This window comes from Balaenoptera acutorostrata, chromosome 19, assembly GCF_949987535.1.
Source record: "Balaenoptera acutorostrata chromosome 19, mBalAcu1.1, whole genome shotgun sequence".
Taxonomy (NCBI): domain Eukaryota; kingdom Metazoa; phylum Chordata; class Mammalia; order Artiodactyla; family Balaenopteridae; genus Balaenoptera; species Balaenoptera acutorostrata.
The window spans coordinates 36409179-36431865 of record NC_080082.1 but is presented as its reverse complement, the minus strand read 5'-3'; positions in this window follow the sequence as shown (position 1 = coordinate 36431865).

Here is a 22687-nt window from a genome sequence, read left to right as displayed (position 1 = left end):
GCTCTGCGCACCAATAAGAGTTTTCAAACTTAAGTGTGTACCAAATATTGTACATGTTCTAATTTTTAGTCCTCATAAGAACCCTATGAGGTTTTCGGGATGAAGGCCACACAATTATTATGCAGAGACAGGGTCCGAACCCAGGGAGTCTGGCTCCAGAGCCCTAGATCTCATGCTGTTTGTCTTACATGTCCACAAATCACTTCCCTAAGGCTGTGCCCTGGATCCCCACCTGACCACACACTCTTCCAGATCAGAGGTATTCTCTTATTTTCTTTCTACCACCCAGCGCTGCTCACACCTGCTGTTACCTGAGCAATGGGGCTGCATGAGTGCATGGCCTGGGGGCAGAGGGGCACAGGTGCTGGTGGAGGTGACTGTGACATTTTGTCCTGACTTAGTCGCTGCTCCCTACCCTCTCGGGAGCTGACATTTCTGCAGGCATGTGACTTTTCTGGATCAGTGTGGCCAGACCATGCCTGCTTGGTGGGTGAGAGCAGTTCATCCTGGAGGGTTCTGAGGCCCCCATGCATGGCCACTTGATGGATGAGTGAGAGACCGAGGCAGAGGGAGGAGCGAGAAGGCACTGACATTTTGCAATTTTTCTCTCTATAAACTCAAACTCCTTCACCAGTTTGATTTGAGCCAATGTTCTGACCTATGCATGGCCTCTTTCATCCAGCGTCTGAAAAGGAAGGTGTTAATTTTTCCTCTGCATTTGGAAGAAGTTTCTTGGGCCAGCAAGGACATTGGGTCAGCTCACCCTTTAAAGGTGGCAACTCCAATTTAGAAGATTTAAGTTTGGGAAAATGTACTCGCTCCTAAAAGCCCAGAAGCAGAGTCATAATTCCCCTGGCAGAGGTTTATGTGGGTTCATTCTGGAAGTTTTCAATGGGTTTAATAAAGGTGGGAGTGACTTTGCTGTCTACTGACTGCAGGGTTGACTGGCCTCAGAGGTCAGCAGGCAGCTAGCTTGCTGTGCCCCTGCTTGGAGGAAAAACAGCACCTGGTCAGAGAGGGGTCTTTCTCAAGGCATAAGACAGGTAGCGACTGAAGAGTTCCAGAAAGCTTGTTAATCATCTGCAACGTCTGGCCTGCCTCAGCCTGGTGTCTTCAGAGGTCAGTGATGGGGGACCCAGAGTCAATTTGAAATAAAGGCCAGAGGCCCGGTGAGCTTCCCTGTGATCCAGGTCCCAGCTTCATGAAGAGAGGGTGCGGACCTTACTTGTTGACTTTTAGAATATGAACAGCAGATGTCCGTGATCCATGCTTCAAGCTTTAGAACAAGAAGAAAAGTAAGACCAACTTCACCAGGGTCATCAGCCTAAGGAATGCAGTGCCCCAAGAAGGAGGTTCTGACCAAAACCATAAATGACCTCCAGGAAGGCTGACATATGGGAGTGGAGAGCAACTTCCTTTGTGATTTGGATTCCGGGAGGAGAATCATGATGGTACTGTAACCTCCCTCAGTAACCCTACCAGACAGACAACTCCTCAGCTGAATGGACTATGGAACTGACCCCAGAGAGAAATGCTGGTCTCTTTAATGTTTGGTGGAAGTTGCTGTAGTTTTGAAACCATACACCTCTGATTGGGACTTGAACCCACATGCCGGGACTTGAACCCAGCCTAAACCCAGATTGGGACTTGAACCCACGGTCTTTTAATTAGAATCACTCACCTGGTGTCTGGACTTACTGAGGCTCAGGTTCTTTGTGTCTCAACACAGAAGGAATTCAGCGAGAGGCAAAGTGATAGGCAAGAAGTAGATTTATTAATATAGGACACTTGTGAGTGATGCAACTGGGCGGGCGAGGGGCTTCTGCCCAGAGCATTAAGTGGGCTACATTTTTATAATCAAAGGAAAGTAGGGGAGGGGGAAAGACAGACTGCTTTCTCACTCTTCCAGTAGACGTCAGACTTACACCACTAGCTCCTCCATCATATCGGGCAGGAGAGTGTCTGACCCCATGAGGTCAAACTAGGACTGTCATAGCGCTTATTCAAATCAGCAGAAGGGTGGTAACATACACTAAAATATGTTGAATTATCTCAGGTTTCTGTATAATGAGGGTCTCCTACTTTGGAATGTCCCCTTTCCCTTAAACTCCTGTCCTTGGTCCTAAGGATCATTATTTTGCTGAACTCGACCAGCAGAATGCAGGCTTCATTTTTTTCTTTCACTTAATGATCTGGGGCATATCTCATGCTTTTATTTATGGCTTTATAGTTAAGTAAGGCTGCTTCATTCCACAACATCCCAATAGCTTTCTTGAGCGATTATCAACTTAACAGTGGTCTCCCAAATTTCCCTAGGTTTCCCTCTCTATCTATAATCCCCTGCTGGGACTTCTACAACTCCCTGTGTAACTATCTTAGTTTATCCCTATCAGTTTCAGATATAGGTTGACTTAATAAATCTTTGGGTGTAGAAGTAAGTATGCAGGCATGAGTTAGGGTCAAATTCTGGACCCCTGAAGGTTCTCTGTGTAGCAGCAGAGTCACACTGGGTGCCACAGTTGTGACAGCCAATATTTATCTAGCACTGATGAAACAGTACACCTCAGATTGGGACTTGTACCCATGTGCCAGGACTCGAACCCGGCCAAAACCCTGATTGGGACTTGAACCCATGTAGCCAGGCCTTGAACCTGTCCAAAACCCTTGGTCTTCCAACTGACATCAAACACTGGGTTTCAGGACTTAATGAAGCTCAGGTTCTTGAAGTCTCATCACAGAAAGAATTAAGTGAGAGACAAAGTGATAGGTAAAAAGTGGATTTATTTAGAGAGAAACACACTCCACAGACAGCGTGTGGGCCATCTCAGAAGGCGAAAGTGGCACCAGGGTATGGGGTGGTCAGTTTTTATAGGGGTGGGTAATTTCATAGGCTAATGAGTGGGGGGAGTATTCCAGCTATTTCGGGAAGGGGTGGGGATTTCCAAGAATTGGGCCACCACCAGTTTTTGATCCTTATGGTCAGCCTTGGAACTGTCATGGCACCTGTGAGTGTGTTATTTAGCATGCTGACGTGTTACAATGAGCATATACTGAGGCTCAAGGTCTAGTGGAAGTCAACTTCTCTGCCATCTTGGACCCATTTTGTTCTAATCAGTTTATGTCATGTCCTTGGGCTATGTCATTCTTTCATATATTGTGCCCTGCCCCCTTCCCTCCTGTTTCACTGATGTGCCAGGCACTATGCTGAGTGTTTTTCTTACTTTCTTACATCTAATCTTCACAATAACTCTATAAAGTAGGTTTGAATCATTAGCCCTGTTTTATTGGTGAGGAAACAGAGGCACAAACTAACTTGATGAGGTTAACCCTAATAGGTGGGGGCAGAACTGGTATTTGACTACAGGAGTTTTGAAACCGAGTCCCTCTAAAACTGAGTTCCCCTGCTGAGTTTATGATTGACCCCTCTACACAAAATTTTATTCCCTTTCTTGTCCTGCCCCTGTTCTCCTCAGGATTGAGGAGTATCAACGAAAATGGGGAATTGAAACTGAATAGGGCCCTATAGAGCCCTCCCAATACAAAAGCCCCTCTGTGTCCCTTATTTCTTGTTTGTAGAAAAAGGCTTTAGTCTAGGCCTTCCCTGAGTTCCAAAGAGCAGACTTAAATAGTTACTAATTAGGGAGGTGAGGAAATGCAGAAACAAGGGAAAAGCACATAGTTCAGAGATAAAACAGAGTCCCAGTTCCTCCTCAAGGGATATACATAACTATCTGATGCATATCTTTGAGTTGTTCTGCAGAAATTGAGACCTCCACACGGGGAGGAGGTGGGGGTGACTACACAGGAGGATGGTGACTACATGATGACCACAAACCTGTAGACCCCAGACTGGTTGGGACCAGAAGGTTGGGGATTAAGATCCTGTTACCTCACCACCAACCAATCAGAAGAAAGTCCATAATCTGCAACCTTCACCTCAAATGTTGCCTTAAAAAAAACGCTTCCCTGAAAGCCATGGGGGAGTTCAGGTCTTTCGAGCATGAGCTGCCCATTCTCCCTGCTTGGCACCCTGCAAATAAATACTGTACTTTCCTTCACCACAACCTGGTGTCAGTAGATTGGCTTTGCTGCTTGCCAGCAGACTCACGTTCAGTTTAGTAAAGGGTTGACTCTGGGAATTGTCTTTTAGCCCCCAGCCTGGGGTCCCTCTCTCAGGCAGGCATGCCTTATCTAAAGGAGTGTCAGGAAAGTACCAACAGGGTCTGGAAAATGCCTGACTCCCCAGGCCAGAGCAGTTGGTGGCAATACCACACACACAATCTGCCTTGATAGGGATCAACAATGTGAGCAATCTTAAACTATTTGAACATGGACTGGAGTATAGGGAGTGCTGGGGTTTGTCTTTGAGTCACTGCATCCCTCTAAGCACTGTTTCATAATCTGTTCATCTGTCTTTACTGTCTCTGGAGCTTGGACTTTCCTTCAGAGACTTTCTGTACCCATTAAATTTGTTTTGGGTAAAAGCATCGGTTGGGGCCGGTGGGGTGGGGCACGGGTAGTGGGAAAACTATCATTCTGTCTAAGAGTGAGCTGAGCAAGGAAATCTGAGGAAGATGACTCACCTTGTCTTCCCAAAACCCAGGTCAAGAGTTGGTCCCAATCATCTGAAGAATCTGTCCTTCAAGTCTGTCAGACCTGTTTGGGGGAACAGAAGGACCTGGATAACTCTTTATCATTTGAGAAAAAAATTATGATTTGATTAAGACTTTTCACATGCCTGGTAGTGGTGGTTCATATGTAGAAATGATTTCAGACCTGGGGAAAATAGCTACATTGAAAGAGTTTCTGAACAGTTGAAAAGAACAATGCGAACAAAACTTAATTAGGAGTACAAGCTAATGGAACTGAGAAGGAGGCAGGATGAATTCATTACATTAATAATAACCTGAACTTAGGGAAGGGGAAGCAGATGGAAAGAAAGGAACACATAATACATTATGTTGCATTTCTTCTGAATAAAGTGTAGTGTGCTGAAATGTAATGAGATTATCCATCCTCTCCATCTGCTTTTGTCTAAATAAATTCAGTTTTTTCACAAATGTCATGAATTTTCAGCTTGTAATTTGCTGTCTCCAGTGTGTGTGTGGTGCTGGGAAGCCCATTTACTACTATGTGACCCAGCCTGGGACCTCCACTGAGCACCAGGGCCTCACAGAGCAGCAGCGAGGAGGTTCAAAATCATCCTGCTCTCAGCATGGGTGGGATGTTCTGTCACAGTGGTCCCCTCAGGGGGTTTGCATGGCACAGGTTGGTGGAGAAGGAAAGTGGTCTGGATTTGAGATGGGGGGTAGAGTGGCAAGAGGGTTCTCTTCTTCTGCAAACTTTGAGATGAAAATTTGATTCCTCCTCATTTATCACACATTTACTTCCATGTCTTTATTCACGAAGTTTTCTCCACCAGGAATTCCATGTCTCCTATACTCCTATTTTTCAAATCTATTACTTTTTAAAACTCACTTATTTCAGTGTCTCCTTCAACTGTTTTAGAACACACAGATTTATTTCTCTTCTCCCTGAACCTGTGTTTCCCTTTCACTTGGTGAATTCCACCCTGCACTCAGTTATTTAATTCCCTATATTGTTCCTCCTGAATAAGATTGTAAGTTCCTCTTTTTTCCTGCCTTTAACAAATGTTTTTTGAATGCTTTCGATTTGCTGGTTACTTCATAGGCATTGGGGATCCAGTGATGAGCAAAGTAGACATGGTCCTTGGCCTCATGGCGCTTGAGGGCTAAGAAGGAAGACATGCTAAATAGTATTCACCCCAATAAGTAGACAATTATTGTGATGGTTAATTTTCTGTATTAACTTGACTGGTCTAAGAGATGCCCAGATAGCTGGTAAAACATTATTTCTGGGTGTGTCTGTGAGGGTGTTTCCAGAAGAGATTAGTATTTGAATTGGTGAACTGAGTAAAGCAGATGGCCCTTCCCAATGTGCATGCACCTTATCCTATCTGATGAGGACCTGAATAGAAAAAAAAGGTGAAGGAAAGGCCAATTCTCCTCTTTCTCTGCTTGAGCTAAGACACCTATATTCTCCTGTCCTCAGACTTCTGTGCACTGGTTCCCAGGCTTTCAGACTCAGATCGGAACTTATACCATCTGCCCCCTGATTCTCAGGACCTGGGACTCCAACTGAATTATACCATCAGATTTCCTGGGTCTCCAGCTTGTGGATGGCAGATTATGGGACTTCTCAACCTCAATAACCACATGAGACAATTCCTAAATTAAATCTCCTCTTATGTATCTCTCTTTATATACCCAATTTGTTCTGTTTCTCTGGAGAACCCTTGACTAATACAATTACAAAATTTAACGTGTCAAATTTAAGTCAATGTTATTGACGATAAAATTCACACATTTTAAGTATACAGGTTGATGACTGTTGACAAATGTAACCACCACCTCAATTAAGATACAGAACATATCCATCTCCCCAAAAGTTTCCTCATACCTCTTCCCAAACTTTCTCTGCCTAAATCCTAACTGCCTACCTGCCTACCTACCATCTGATTTCTATCACTTTAGGTTATCTTTACCTTCTCTAGAATTGTATATAAATGGAATAATATAGTAGATACTCTTTTGCATTTGGCTTCTTTCACTCAGCCTAGTATCTGTGATATTCTTCAATGTTGTGTTTTGTTCAAAATTACTTTTGAACAAGTAACTTGTTCCTTTATATTGCTGAATATACACATGAGGATATATAAATAATTTATTTATCAGTTCACTTGTTGATGGACATTTGGGTTGTTTATGGCTTTTGGCTCTTATGAATAGAGCTGCTATGAATATTTGTATTCAAGTCTTTCTGTGGCATATATTTTTATTATTCTTGAATAAATACCTAATAGTGGAATTTCTAGGTTATATGGAAACTACAAGTGTTTTTTAAATGGATCATAGACTTACACATAAGAGCTGAAACTATAAAAATTCTAGAAGAAAACATAGGAGTAAGTTTACATGACCTTGGAATAGACAAAGATTTCTTGGGAATGTTATGCTTTTACACAAAATATTTTTTAAAACCTCACAAATTGGACTTTATTAAAAGTAAAAATGTCTGCTCTCCAACCCCATCCTCCAAACAGGAAAACTTCCCAAATTCCAAAACACTTAGGAATTAAAAAAGACAACTCACACATCAGGAGGAAATATATGTAAAATATATAGGGCAGTCCTGCATTTTTGAAACTAGAGGCCTGTAGCTTAGTTAAACCTGCAGAGAACGGGTGATTACCACACCTACCACACCTTTTCCCAATCACCATTCCCCATGCGCCCTACACCTCAGATGGCCCTGCTGCATTATTCTTTATCCCATTAATACCCCAGCTCCTTTTCTTCCGGGAGCCAGATTTGAGATTTTTCTCCTGTCTTCTACTTGGCTGCCCTGTGAATAAGCCCTGTCTTCACTGCAAACCATGGATGTCTCATCATTTTGGCTTGCTGTGTTTCTGACAAAGGGAACCTGGCTTGGATAAATCGCCCAGAGAAGAAAAATCCAAGACACCAGTCAGATTTTTATCACAGTTGTCTATGCTGTGTGGCTGACAGGGTCTTGGTGCCCTGGCCGGGTCTCAGGACTGAGCCTCTGAGGTAGGAGAGCTGAGTTCAGGACATTTGACCTCTGGAGACCTCCTGGCCCCATGTAATATCAATTGGCGAGTGGTCTTCCAGAGATCTCCATCTCAACATTAAGACCCAGCTCCACTCAACGAGCAGCAAGCTCCAGTACTGGACACCCATGCCAAACAACTAGCAAGACAGGAACACAACCACACCCATTAGCAGAGAGGCTGCCTAAAATCATACTAAGTTCGCAGACACCCCAAAACACAAAACTGGACGAGGTCCTGCCCACCAGAAAGACAAGACCCAGCCTCATCCACCAGAAAACAGGCAGCAGTCCTCTCCACCAGGAAGCCTACACAACCCACTGAACCAACCTTATCCACTGGGGGCAGACACATAAAACAATGGGAACTACAAACCTGCAGCCAGTGAAAAGGAGACCCCAAACACAGTAAGTTAAGCAAAATGGGAAGACAGAGAAATATGCAGCAGATGAAGGAGCAAGGTAAAAACCCACCAAGCCAAACAAATGGAGAGGAAATACGCAGTCTACCTGAAAAAGAATTCAGAATAATGATAGTAAAGATGATCCAAAATCTTGGAAATAGAATGGAGAAAATACAAGAAATGTTTAACAAGGACCTAGAAGAACTAAAGAGCAAACAAACAATGATGAACAACACAATAAATGAAATTAAAAATTCTCTAGAAGGAATCAATAGCAGAATAACTGAGGCAGAAGAACGGATAAGTGACCTGGAAGATAAAATAGTGGAAATAACTACTGCAGAGCAAAATAAAGAAAAAAAAATGAAAAGAATTGAGGACAGTCTCAGAGACCTCTGGGACAACACTAAACGCAACAATATTCCAATTATGGGGGTCCCAGAAGAAGAGAAAAAGAAAGGGACTGAGAAAATAATTTGAAGAGATTATACTTGAAAACTTCCCTAATATAGGAAAGGAAATAGTCAATCAAGTCCAGGAAGCTCAGAGAGTCCCATACAGGATAAATCCAAGGAGAAACGCACCAAGGCACAAATTAATCAAACTATCAAAAATTAACTACAAACAAAAACTATTAAAAGCAGCAAGAGAAAAGCAACAAATAACATTCAAGGGAATCCCCATAAAGAAAAGAGCTGATCTTTCAGCAGAAACTCTGCAAGCCAGAAGGGAGTGGCAGGACATATTTAAAGTGATGAAAAGGAAAAACTTACAACCAAGATTACTCTACCCAGAAAGGATCTCATTTAGATTCGATGGAGAAATTAAAACCTTTACAGACAAGCAAAAGCTAAGAGAATTCAGCACCACCAAACCAGCATTACAACAAATGCTAAAGGAACTTCTCTAGGCAGGAAACACAAGAGAAGAAAAAGACCTACAATAACAAACCCAAAACAGTGAAGAAAATGGTAATAGGAACATACATATCAATAATTATCTTAAATGTAAATGGATTAAATGTTCCAACCAGAAGACATAGACTGGCTGAATGGATACAAAACCAAGACCCATATATATGCTGTCTACAAGAGACCCACTTCAGACCTAGGGAAACATACAGACTGAAAGTGAGGGGATGGAAAAAGATATTACATGCAAATGAAAATCAAAAGAAAGCTGGAGTAACAATTCTCATATAAGACAAAACAGACGTTAAAATAAAGACTATTACAAGAGACAAAGAAGGACATTACATAATGATCAAGGGATCAATCCAAGAAGAAGATATAACAATTGTAAATATTTATGCACCCAACATAGGAGCTCCTCAATACATAAGGCAAATGCTAACAGCCATAAAAGGGGAAATCAACAGTAACACAATCATAGTAGGGGACTTTAACACCCCACTTTCACCAATGGACAGGTAAACAAAAATGAAAATAAATAAGGAAACACAAGCTTTAAATGATACATTAAACAAGATGGACTTATTTGATATTTATAGGACATTCCATCCAAAAACAACAGAATACACTTTCTTCTCAAGTGCTCATGGAACATTCTCCAGGATAGATCACATCTTGGGTCACAAATCAAGACTTGGTAAATTTAAGAAAATTGAAATTGTATCAAGTGTCTTTTCTGACCACAACGGTAAGAGACTATATATCAATTACAGGAAAAAAAAATTGTAAAAAATACAAATACACAGAAGCTAAACAATAGACCTCTAAATAACCAAGAGATCACTGAAGAAATCAAAGAGGAAGTCAAAAAATACCTAGAAACAAATGACATTGAAAGCACGATGACCCAAAACCTATGAGATGCAGCAAAAGCAGATCTAAGACGGAAGTTTACAGCAATACAAGCCTACCTCAAGACACAAGAAACATCTCAAATAAACAATCTAACCTTACACCTAAAGCAAGTAGAGAAAGAAGAGCAAAATACCCCAAAGTTCACAGAAGGAAAGAAATCATAAAGATCAGATCAGAAATAAATGAAAAAGAAATGAAGGAAATGATAGCAAAGATCAATAAACCTAAAAGCTTGTTCTTTGAGACGATAAACAAAATTGATACACCATTAGCCAGACTCATCAAGAAAAAAAGGGAGAAGACTCATATCAACCAAATTAGAAATGAAAAAGGAGCAGTAACAACTGACACCACAGAAATACAAAGGATCATGAGAGATTACTACAAGCAACTATATGCCAATAAAATGGACAATCTGGAAGAAATGGACAAATTCTTAGAAAAGTACAACCTTCCGAGACTGAACCAGGAAGAAATAGAAAATATAAACAGACCAATCACAAGCACTGAAATTGAAAGTGTGATTAAAAATCTTCCAACAAACAAAAGCCCAGGACCAGGTAGATTTACAGGTGAATTCTATCAAACATTTAGAGAAGAGCTAACACCTATCCTTCTCAAACTCTTCCAAAATATAGCAGAGGGAGGAACACTCCCCAACTCATTCTATGAGGCTACCATCACTCTGATACCAAAACCAGACAAAGATGTTACAAAGATGAAAACTACAGGCTAATATCACTGATGAACATAGATGCAAAAATCCTTAACAAAATGCTAGCAAACAGAATCCAGCAGCACATTAAAAGGATCATACACCATGATCAAGTGGGGTTTATCCCAGGAAGGCAAGGATTCTTCAATATATGCAAATCAATCAATGTGATACACCATATTAACAAATTGAAGGAGAAAAACCATATGATCATCTCAATAGATGATGAAAAAGCTTTGGACAAAATTCAACACCCATTGATGATAAAAACTCTCCAGAAAGTAGGCATAGAGGGAACTTACCTCAACATAATAAAGGCCATATATGACAAACTCACAGCCAACATCATTCTCAATGGTGAAAAACTGAAACCATTTCCACTAAGATCAGGAACAAGACAAGGTTTCCCTCTCGCACCATTATTCCACATAGTTTTGGAAGTTTTAGCCACAGAAATCAGAGACGAAAAAGAAATAAAAGGAATCCAAATTGGAAAAGAAGAAGTAAAACTGTCACTGTTTGCAGATGACATGATACTATACATAGAGAATCCTAAAGATGCTACCAGAAAACTATTAGAGCTAATCAATGAATTTGGTAAAGTAGCAGCATACAAAATTAATGCACAGAAATCTCTTGCCTTCCTACACACTAATGATGAAAAATCTGAAAGAGAAATTAAGGAAACACTCCCATTTACCATTGCAACAAAAAGAATAAAATACCTAGGGATAAACGTACCTAAGAAGACAAAAAACCTGTATGCAGAAAACGGTAAGACACTGATGAAAGAAATTAAAGATGATACAAACAGATGGAGAGATATTCCATGTTCTTGGATTGGAAGAATCAACATTGTGAAAATGACTCTACTACCCAAAGCAATCTACAGATTCAATGCAATCCCTATCAAACAACCAATGGCATTTTTCACAGAACTAAAACAAAAAATTTCACAATTTGTATAGAAACACAAAAGACCCCGAATAGCCAAAGCAACCTTGAGAAAGAAAAACAGAGCTGGAGGAATCAGGGTCCTGGACTTCAGACTATACTACAAAGCTACAGTAATCAAGGTAGTATGGTACTGGCACAAAAACAGAAATATAGATCTATGGAACAGGATAGAAAGACCAGAGATAAACCCACACACATATGGTCGCCTTATCTTTGACAAAGGAGGCAAGAATATATAATGTAGAAAAGGCAGCCTCTTCAATAAGTCATGCTGGGAAAACTGGACAGCTACATGTAAAAGAATGAAATTAGAACAGTCGCTAACACCATACACAAAAATAAACTCAAAATGGATTAAAGACCTAAATGTAAGGCCAGACACTATACAACTCTTAGAGGAAAACATAGGCAGAACACTCTATGACATAAATCACAGCAAGATCCTTTTTGACCCACCTCCTAGAGAAATGGAAATAAAAACAAAAATAAACACATGGGACCTAATGAAACTTAAAATCTTTTGCACAGCAAAGGAAACCATAAACAAGGCAAAAAGACAACCCTCAGAAGGGGAGAAAATATTTGCCAACAAACCAACTGACAAAGGATTAGTCTCCAAAATATACAAGCAGCTCATGCAGCTCAATATCAAAAAAACAAACAACCCAATCCAAAAACGGGGAGAAGACCTAAATAGACATTTCTCCAAAGAAGATATACAGATTGCCCAGAAACACATGAAATGATGCTCAACATCACTGATCATTAGAGAAATACAAATCAAAACTACAATGAGTTATCACCTCACACCAGTCAGAATGACCATCATCAAAAAATCTACAAACAATAAATGCTGGAGAGGGTGTGAAGAAAAGGGAACCCTCTTGCACTGTTGGTGGGAATGTAAATTGATACAGCCACAATGGAGAACAGTATGGAGGTTCCTTAAAAAACTAAAAATAGAACTACCCTATGACCCAGCAATCCCACTACTGGGCATATACCCTGAGAAAACCATAATTCACAAAGAGTCATGTACCACAATGTTCATTGCAGCACTATTTACAATAGCCAGGACATGGGAGCAACCTAGGTGTCCATCAACAAATGAATGGATAAAGAAGATGTGGCACATATATACGATGAAATATTACTCAGCCATAAAAAGAAACAAAACTGAGCTATTTGTAGTGAGTTGGATGGACCTAGAATATGTCATACAGAGTGAAGTAAGTCAGAAAGAGAGAAAAAAATACTGTGTACTAACACATATATTTGGAATCAAAGAAAAAAAAAGGTTCTGAAGAACCTAGGGGCAGGACAGGAATAAAGACACAGATGCAGAGAATGGACTTGAGGACACGGGGAGGGGGAAGGGTAAGCTGGAACGAAGTAAGAGAGTGGCATGGACATATATACACGACCAAATGTAAATTAGATTGCTAGTGGGAAGCAGCCTCATAGCACAGGGAGATCAGCTCAGTGCTTTGTGACCACCTATAGGGTTGTGCTAGGGAGGGTCGGAGGGAGATGCAAGAGGTAGGGGATATTTGGATATATGTATATGTATAGCTGTTTCATTTTATTATACAGAAGTAACTAACACATCAATGTAAAGCAATTATACCTCAATAAAGATGTTAAAAAATATATATATTTGGCAAAGTAGTTGCATCCAGAATATGTAAGGAACTCTTACAACTCTATAATGAGATACAATGTTTTTTTAAAAGGAAAAATATTTGAATGAACACTAGGAATGACCAAAAAGCACATGAAAATATGCTCAATATTACTAACCTTTGGGGGAGTGCAAATTAAAACTACAGTGATATACCTTTTCACACCCACTAGATGGTGTAAAAAATGAAAATCCCCAGGATTAGTGAGGAGATAGAACAATAGGGTAGTGCAAACACTTTGACAACCAGTTGGGCAATATTTTGTAAAGTTGAACATGCACTTACAATATGACCCAGTGATTCCACTCTCAGATAACTACTCAAGAGAAATAAAAACCTAATTTTCCCTCAAAGAGTTATGCATAAATGTTCATAGCAGCTTTATTTATAATAGCCCAATCTGGAAACAATCCAAATGTTCATCACCTACTGAATGGATAAACAAATTGTGTTACATCCACGTTATAGAGGAACACTACTCAGCAATAAAAAGGAATAAACTTTATAGACATTATGCCGAGTGAAAAATAGACACAAAAGAATATGTGCAACAGGGTTTCATTTATATGAAACTATAAAAAAGGAAATCTAATTTATAGCCACAGAAACAGGTCCACGGTTTTCTGGAGCTGTGGTTTGCAGAGGGATTAACTGCAAAGAGGCAGAAAGGAACTTTCTGGGGTGATGCTGATGTTGTATATCCTGGTGGTGTGGTTACATGTCAAAGTTATTGACCTCAGCACTTAACATGGATGCAATCTTTTGAATGTACATTATACCTCAATAGTGTTGATCAAAACAAACAAACAGGCATGTATCCGCTCTATGACTGTCTGTAAGTGACTCTGCTCTTTCCCTCCCTGTCTTCCCAGGGAGAAAATGGACTCAGTAGACTCAGCATGCATCCTTTTGGAGAGACTCTATTCACCCTGTGGGAGCATGTTTGAGATCTGCTGGGGTGCTGGTGATTTAGTTCTACATTATGCTGCAGAAAGTGGAACAATAAGTGGGTTCCATGTGACACTTGCATTTATTAGCAGAGAAACAACGGATCTGCTAAGAAAAGTGACACTCTATTGTGTGGATGTCACTTCTGATTGTCAAGTTGCAGAAAACCTTCAGCTAGGTCTTCAGCTTGTTAAATCTGAAAGAACTGTTGAAGGGTTTTGTATTTTCCTCATGTGAACTATTAAGCATTCCATTTAATTTGCAAAGGCAGAACAGGTTTCCTTGATGGCGTGGCTCCTTTGGGATGAACGCTTAGAACCACACTCAATGTGAGCACCTATGAATCTGGAACTCTCGATTAAGACAGTTGGAGTCTTAAACTGGGTTTCCCAGAGTACCAGGAGCTGTAGTACATCTAAGTTACAGTGATATGTCCCTTCACAGAGTGTCATGACGGGACTGATGGACCCTTACCATAACCAGTCATTTCTCCTCTGAAAAAGATTGTACGAGAGCTCAACGTGCCGCCCCTTCTTTGTAACAGATACTCGACTGTGAGCAAAAGTCTGTTTCCATGACCACCCAAACCTTTATGCCAGGGTCAGCTGTTTGGACATATGGGGAAAGGGGGAGAAATCTCAGAGGGCTTGCAGCCGCTATTGGTGACTGAAAGTTGTATAATATCATTTGAGAAGTTTCCACCTCAGAGTTAATTTTAATGAACAAAACATTACTTGTAGCCTACAGAAGGGTCAACTCCTTGATTCTGGAAGGAGGCCAACCTGCCTAAAAAGGACTCAAGGAGCCATGATGGGGTTCAGATACACTGAATGATGTTGGACAAGCCACTTAGCTCTTCTGATGAAGTTTCCTTACTTTTGAATGAAGTTAAAACCCAGAGCTGGTAACCAGTGGCAGCTATGTCCTCATCCTTCAGTTTCCCCATTTTGAGATTTCTCTGTCTTTGCCGACCACCAAAGTAGAAATAAAACCTAAGCATCCCCAAAGAACCCACTCACATGAAGAGTATAAATGAGTGATGCCAGCTTCACTGAAGATCTGGTAAGAAGGAGAAAGGGGTTTTATTGCACTTCCCACACCTAAAGAATATTCTGAAGGGATTGTGTATGTTTGAATGAATATGTGTGTGCTTGTACGTGTGTGTGTTTAAGGGTTCTTGCTCTTCCATCGTGCAGTACCCAGAATCCTCACCTCTCTTTCTCCTCCCGGTGTTCCTCCCAGAATTTCATACGTCTCTGTCCTCCAACAAACATAGCAATTCTACCTACACCCCAACTTGTATACCCAGACCCATCTAGGAGCTCAGCAAACCAAATCATAGGACTTTCTCCTCCAAGAAGATGGAGTGGTGATCCTCTTTTGTAGTTGCACATGATTTGGTGCTTCCCTCCTTTCATGTCAAATAGCTTATACAAATATCCATTTTTCATCAATTCTAGGACCAAGATTTTCTCATATTTTAACATCTCTGAAATTGGAATGCTACTTACAATAAAAGGCATCTTACAGTTATAAATGTGAACACTTTTCTTTCTTAGCATTTTAGATTTGATGAAACATGGCATTTCTTCCAGCTGAACACAGGGCTATTTCTCTCCAAGAGCAATTATTATTATTATAAACTTATTATGTAAAATTTTCTCCATCTCAAAACAAATTCTAAAAATCCATGGGATTCCAAAGTCTGGTTAACAAATTATATGTGCAGATATGTCCATCCCTGCTCCTGGCTCATTTGCTCTTTCTCACTGGAAAGGATAGAGACAGACAGCTAGGAATAAGGACAGGAAATGGTCTATTTATCTATAAATTCTGTTTGGTAGGCAGAAGTCATCAGTGGAAATGGGACTTACCTAGTTAAGAGGTGATCCTCAAAGTGTGATCCAAAGATAAACTACACTAAAATCTCCTGGCAGGCTTGTTAAAAAGCATGACTTTTGGGGCCACATTTAAGGTCACCCCAGTCATATCTCTGGGGTGGTGTCCTAAAATCTGTGTTGCTAACAAGCTCTGCAGGGAGGGTTTATTCAAAACTAGATTACTACCTTTGGGGAAAGCTGCATACCAGCCATAGGACAGGAATTTCCATTTCAATTCACTATGATTTAAAACTCTCAAAGATATTTTTAAAATGTACATTAGTCTTATGTTAGCAGTGGGTAAACTGAGGCACAAAGAGCTTGGGTAACTTCCCAAGTCACTATCCAGGAAGTGGTAGATGTTGGATGTGAACCCCACCTGTTTGACTCCAGGGCTTTCTGAGACCCATCTTGTCTGCACTGAACACAGAACATAACTTATACAAACTTTTTGGAACACAATTTGACGAAATTGATTGAATTTAACATACCTATCCCCTTTACCCAGAAATTCCATTTCAAGGATATAGACTATAGAAATACTGAAGCATTAGCACACACACATGCACATGCACACACACCAATATTCACTGTAGCATTACTTGTAATAGTAAAAAATAATCAGAGTCTATAGGCCCATCAGTAGGGAGAAAGTCAAATTATGATACTTCCTTTCTATGAAATACTGTGTAGCAGTGAAAAAGATAATGTACTTCTACATATAACAGAATGGAAAGATCTGTAGGATGTATGATTAATATAAAAAATGAAATTAAGTACAAAAAATGTAGAGGAGAATGCTGTTTCTGTAAAACAAGGAAGACCTTTATATGTTTATATTACAAATGCAAAGACAAAGAAAAATACCTTGAAAGTTATATAGTAAATTGCAAATAGTGTTGACCTCTTAGACAGTGAGTGCCATTTGAAGTGGATAGAGGTGGGATGTAGGGGTGAAGATCACTTTTAATATTTATTCTTATTTCTACTTTGTATTAATTTTTACCCTGAGAATTCAGGTGTTAGGTAAAATTTTAAATTAAAAGAAAGCAAAACATTGTAAACTGCTCACACACCCCTTTTCAACCCTGAGGCTAGGTACAAAAGTGGCTGAAGCTGTAGGTTCTGCAGAATAGCTAATATAAAGGATCTTTGTTCTTTCTTGTTATGAATTATGTACTCTGCCTACTGGGTAGCTTGTTTTTTTAAAATCTCAAATCAGAACTGTGAAGTATAAAAATATAACTCAGCAAAATCAACAAGTGTAACCTGTGTTAGTGAAACACTCTTATTAATGGTGATGTTGGGCTTGTTGGAAACTCGTCATATTTCATTTTATGCATATTTGTTCCCGAGTTTTAATAAAGAGCCCATAATATCTGCTATTTACCAAGGGAATTTAAGAAAGCTCATCAAAATGTATACAAAAGAACAAAGATGAATTGCATGCAGTGAACTGCCACATTCTTCTTGGTGTATTATTGAAAAATGACAACGTTACTGAAAATTGCTGTTCCTTGTGTCCTTTTTCTGTTTTGAAAAACCCAAATTGGCTCATAGCAGAGTGTTTCAATACCTATGCCATTAGTCTTGAAGAGGTCTTTAGAAGATGCCTATAATTACAGGCTGTGTGGTATAAATCATTTAATTCTCAATAAAGAACAGGCTCACTGAGGAGATGCTGTGGTAATGTGGCTTGAAGTGTAGGCTGGGCAGTTTTTCATGATTTACCCTGGGCAAGCAGATGAACCAGAAATTTTCATTATTTTCAGCACTAATGACTCATCTTGCCTCCTCCATGGGTTGTCTCATTGGTTTTATTCCTTTACCATATTGTCCAGTTGGGTCAACTGACTATAGGAATGGGATATATTCACTAACAAGCTGTGTGACATTGAATGTCACTCATCCACTTTGAATCTCATTTCCACGTATATAAAATGAAAGAGTGGCCCAAGATAATCATGCATGTCTTCGTTCTAAAATTGAGAATTTGAAATTCTCCTATAAAAATGTCAATAGCAAAGGTCTTTTCCCACTTCTCTGGGTCTGCCTGGCCTTGGGTCTTGCTTTAACAAATAGAATGTGTTGGAATTGACATTGTGCTAGTTCTAAGCCCAAGTCTCAAGAGATCTTGCATGCTTCCACTCTCTCCTTTGGAGCCCTGTTAGCTTCCATGAGAACAAGCCCAAGCTAGTCTCCAGGAGCAGGAGAGACCATGTGGAGCAGAGATGAAGCAACCTAGCATGACCTACAAAAGTGAGCTCACCCAGGATAGAAGAACCACCCAGCTGAGCCCATCTTAAATGGTCAGTCTGCAGAACTATGGGTTAAATAAATGGTTGTTATTTTCAGCCATTAAGTTAGGGGTGGTTTGTTACACAGCAAAAGCTAATTAGTACAATGATGGATATAGAGACAAATAGAAATAGTGTGAAGACATTGGGTGAAGGTCACATTCTATGATTTTCAGGGCAAAGAATAGCAATTCCTAATATTTATCATTAAGTAGAAAAATGTCAGAATGAAAAGAAGGTTCCCTAAAGATCAAAAGATCAATGAGAAATGTTTTTGATGAGGAGGTGATAAAACACACACTCACACATTTTTGTGGGGATTATCAATTGGTATGACATCTTGGGAGGATAACTTGGCAATACCCATCAATTTCAATACATATACAATTTTCCCAGCAATTATTAGGAATTTATCCTAGAGATACACTTGTGATATATGTGAAAGCATGTTTAATGAAGCAAAAACCTAGAAGCAATGTAAATTTAAGAGGAACCTGATTAAACCATGCACTATTTATATAGTGAAATAGTACCCAAATGTTAAAATAGATACATGCTAATATAAAATGATTAATCTGTATTATGTTATGTTATGTTATATTACATTAGAATCTCTCCAGAATTCATATGTTGAAGTCTAAAACCCAATGTGATGGTTTGGAGGTGAGGCCCTGGGGAGGAAATTAGGTCATGACGGGAGAACCCATGTGATGGGATTAATGCCTTATAAGGAGAGATTCAAAAGAGTTTGCCTCATCTCTCTCTGTACTCTGGCATGTGAGGATACAAGGAGAAGACTGCCATCTTCAAACCAGGAAGTGGATTCTCACCAGACGCTGAATCTTCTAGCAGTTTGATCTTAAACTTCCCAGTCTCCAGAACTGTGAGAAGTAAATGTTATTTAAGCCACCTAGTCTATGGTAGATTTGTTATAGCAGACCAAACTAAGACTAAGATAATCTGTAAGGTACATCGTTGGGTGAAAAAACAAGTTGAACACTGTAATTTGCTCCCAGATAAGTCAACATTCATATATGCACATACAAGCATAAATAGGAATTTACCCATGAAACACTGGAGTAGAATCCTGGATCTGGAATTTCCTTTAACATCTAAGTCTAATTCACCATCTGGTGCAGACATTAACATTATTATGACTTTCTGTCATTCACCCTGGGCTTACAGAACATCATATGATGAAAAGCTGTGTACTTAGTGTACCTCAAGAAAGCTGTTCCAGAGTCCTCTCTTAAAACTTAAGAACTCCTGGCATGGGGAAAATTATAAGTTGTCTTCAGCTAAGGCTTGACATCTACCTAAGAGCAAGGACCTGCCGGAATGGGCTAAGGATGGATACCTAAGAAGGACAGGGTGTCCTGATACTGCTGATGCCCAGTCCTAGAAAACTAACATGATAGAGCACAGAGAGCATCGGTTTTTAAGTCGGGCAGGTCAGTCAATCTAACAGGAATTTGTGCCCAGCATCATTTCCACTCAGCCCACCTTTGATTTCAGCTGTAATTCTGGTGGACAGGTCCATACACACAGATTGCCCTCAGAGGCCAGCTGCATCAGTCTACCAGCTTTCCTGCCTCCAGGGTCTCCTCCAAAGCTAGGGCCCTAGCTACACAGTTCCTCAAAGTCTCCAGTGGCATTGAGCCCAGTTGCCCACAGCAGTAACCAGCTCAATAACATGGTTTCTGTTAACTCTACCTTCCTTCCTTGAATCACTCTGCCCTCTCCCTCACTCCGGTTTACTAGAATTGCTTTGAAATAAATTATCTGCACTCAAGTCTTTGCTTCAAGTTCTAATTTGGGAACAAACCAATACACTTACTAAACTTTTCTGAATTTTGCTTTTCACATCAGTTAGGGAAATGTATACATATGTATATATACACACATGCTATATACATATATGTATGTATACACATTACTGTGTGAAATTAAATATCTATCATCTGTCTATCTATCTGGCATATTGTGAATGCTCAACAAATAGTTAGGGGTTAGTTCCCAGCCAGGGAGCATCCTTCCCTCAATCCTGACCCAAATTCTTCAGCTGTTCCTGAGTTTGTGAGTCTCTCTTCTTTACTCCTGGAGTTTTGCCTCATTTAAGCAGAGGCACAGTAGAACACAGAAGTTTAGTTAGTAAAGCATGTCTTAGCTCTTGAAATTTACAACTTGACCTTCAGCCTTCTGTCTGCTGTGCTGTGCAAGTTGAATTTACGTGAAGGAAAGCACGCTTTCCAAAGGATGCTTAGGGAGCAGAGGCAATGTGCCCAGTTTCACCATGTCATCCTGACTTTTAGGGAAAAACCTGCTCAGCTCTTCAATTAGCAGCCCTGCTGGTAGCTCAGGCAATGTTTTTCACAAATCAGCAGCAGGAAATCCAATGAGAAGTCACTGTTTATGTAGCAGAATAAAGGATCCTAGTTGTCTGTCTATAAACAGTGACCCTGGCAGGTAGAATCGAGTTCATGTGGACCACACTGTGCTTAATTTAGAATTATCTTTATCCCTTCTGAATATTCCATACATCCTAATATATTTCTTTTTTTTTTTTATTGGAGTAAAATTGCTTTACAATGTTGTGTTAGTTTCTGCTGTACAATGAAGTGAATCAGCTATATGTATACCTATATCCTCTCCTTCTTGGACCTCCCTCCCACCCCAACCCCCATCCCACCCATCTAGGTTGTCACAGAGCACTGAGCTGTGCTCCCTGTGCTACACAGCAGGTTCCCACTAGTTATCTATTTTACATATGGTAGTGTATTTATGTCAAACCTAATCTCCCAATTTGTCCCACCCTCCCCTTAGTGGTTAGATTTCTTCAATGGAGCAGCCATTTCCTAGGTTGTAACATACTGTGAGAATAACTTGGGGGGTGTGTGTGTGTGTGTGTGAGAGAGAGAGAGAGAGAGAGAGAGAGGAGGAGAGAGAGAGAGAGGGAGGGAGAGAGGAGAGAATGATTCATCAGAGACTTTTCACCTCTAGACACTTGGACCTATGGTCCTTCTGTCAGAGACCTTTTTTGGCCATTATTCCCAAACCATATTTTTAGAACTTTAATAATTTAAAATGACTTTGTATCAGAATTATTTGAAAAATGAATGAGATCTCAGTAGAGAAGTTATTCTGATATTTACTTCCCTAGCCCCAGTGCCTGACTCCATTTGCCCAGGAGAAGAAGGAAAAAAAAAGAAATGTCTTTTTTTTTGGCTATTCTCTAAGTGTGAGACCAGGTAAATTACAATCACCCTTTTGGATGGATATGATGATTGGAGAGAGACACTTTTTTGCCCCAGTCCCTGCAGTAAAATATATCATGAAGGAGATTTGTGACCAAACAGGGTCATATGCCTTTGGTCATTTGGAGTGGAAACAATTAATCCTGGAGTATGAGAGAGGTCTTGCTGACTCAAAGACATGTTGTAGGTGTGTGGCTTAAAAAATGGAGCACCTCTGACTCTCCGATTTGATCCAAAGCAAGATTCAAATGTCAAGCTTTCTGGGTGGGTGTGCATAGAAGCTTTCCCCTGACATCCTGATGACAGCATCATGATCAGATATATCTTGCATGTCACTGCTGATGGGGCAAACTTGGGTTTGGGAGGCAAGAAAGAAATATTTTGCAAAATCAACTCTAACACTTTATTGTCTGGATCTGGGCAATGCTGCCCTAGAGGGGCTCTGGATCACCTGAGTTCAAGTTCTCAGCGTGTGGTTTTGCTCCTGCAAAAGTGAACATTTGTGCGTGGACGGAGGACTGCAAAGTCCCCTCCAGCTCTGCTGGTTTATGAATCTAAGGAGGACGTCCGTCTGTCTCCCATCTCTTTCCTGTTATGGGGCTGGAATTGCTACAAGAGAGATGGTTTGTTTCACTCTTCAGGCTGTGTGGCCATGGCTCCAATTAGAGTGCCCACTCTCCCTAGGGCAACATCAACTCTCCCTTTTACACAGCGAACAATCCAGATTATGGATGTTTCATGTATTAGATTTCTCCTTGTTTTTCTTTCCTTCTCAATATTTGAAGGATATTTTTAAGCCAAGCATTCATGGTAGCCTAATAGCAGAAACATGGGAGGAAAAAAAGTTGATGGTCCGCGAATTACGTTTTCTGTGCAATTAACCTCTATAGTAAGCTACTTAGTCACAAATTTGTCAGTAGGAAAACCAGGCTTCTGGATAGAGAATTACACAATTACAGTCTGGGGTAGGAATACCTCTTAAGAGATCTGCTAGCATGACCTCAGACACTAGGCAGATAAGTTGTGTCCCCGTTTCACAGATGAGGAACTGATATTGGATTATGAAGGCAAGAG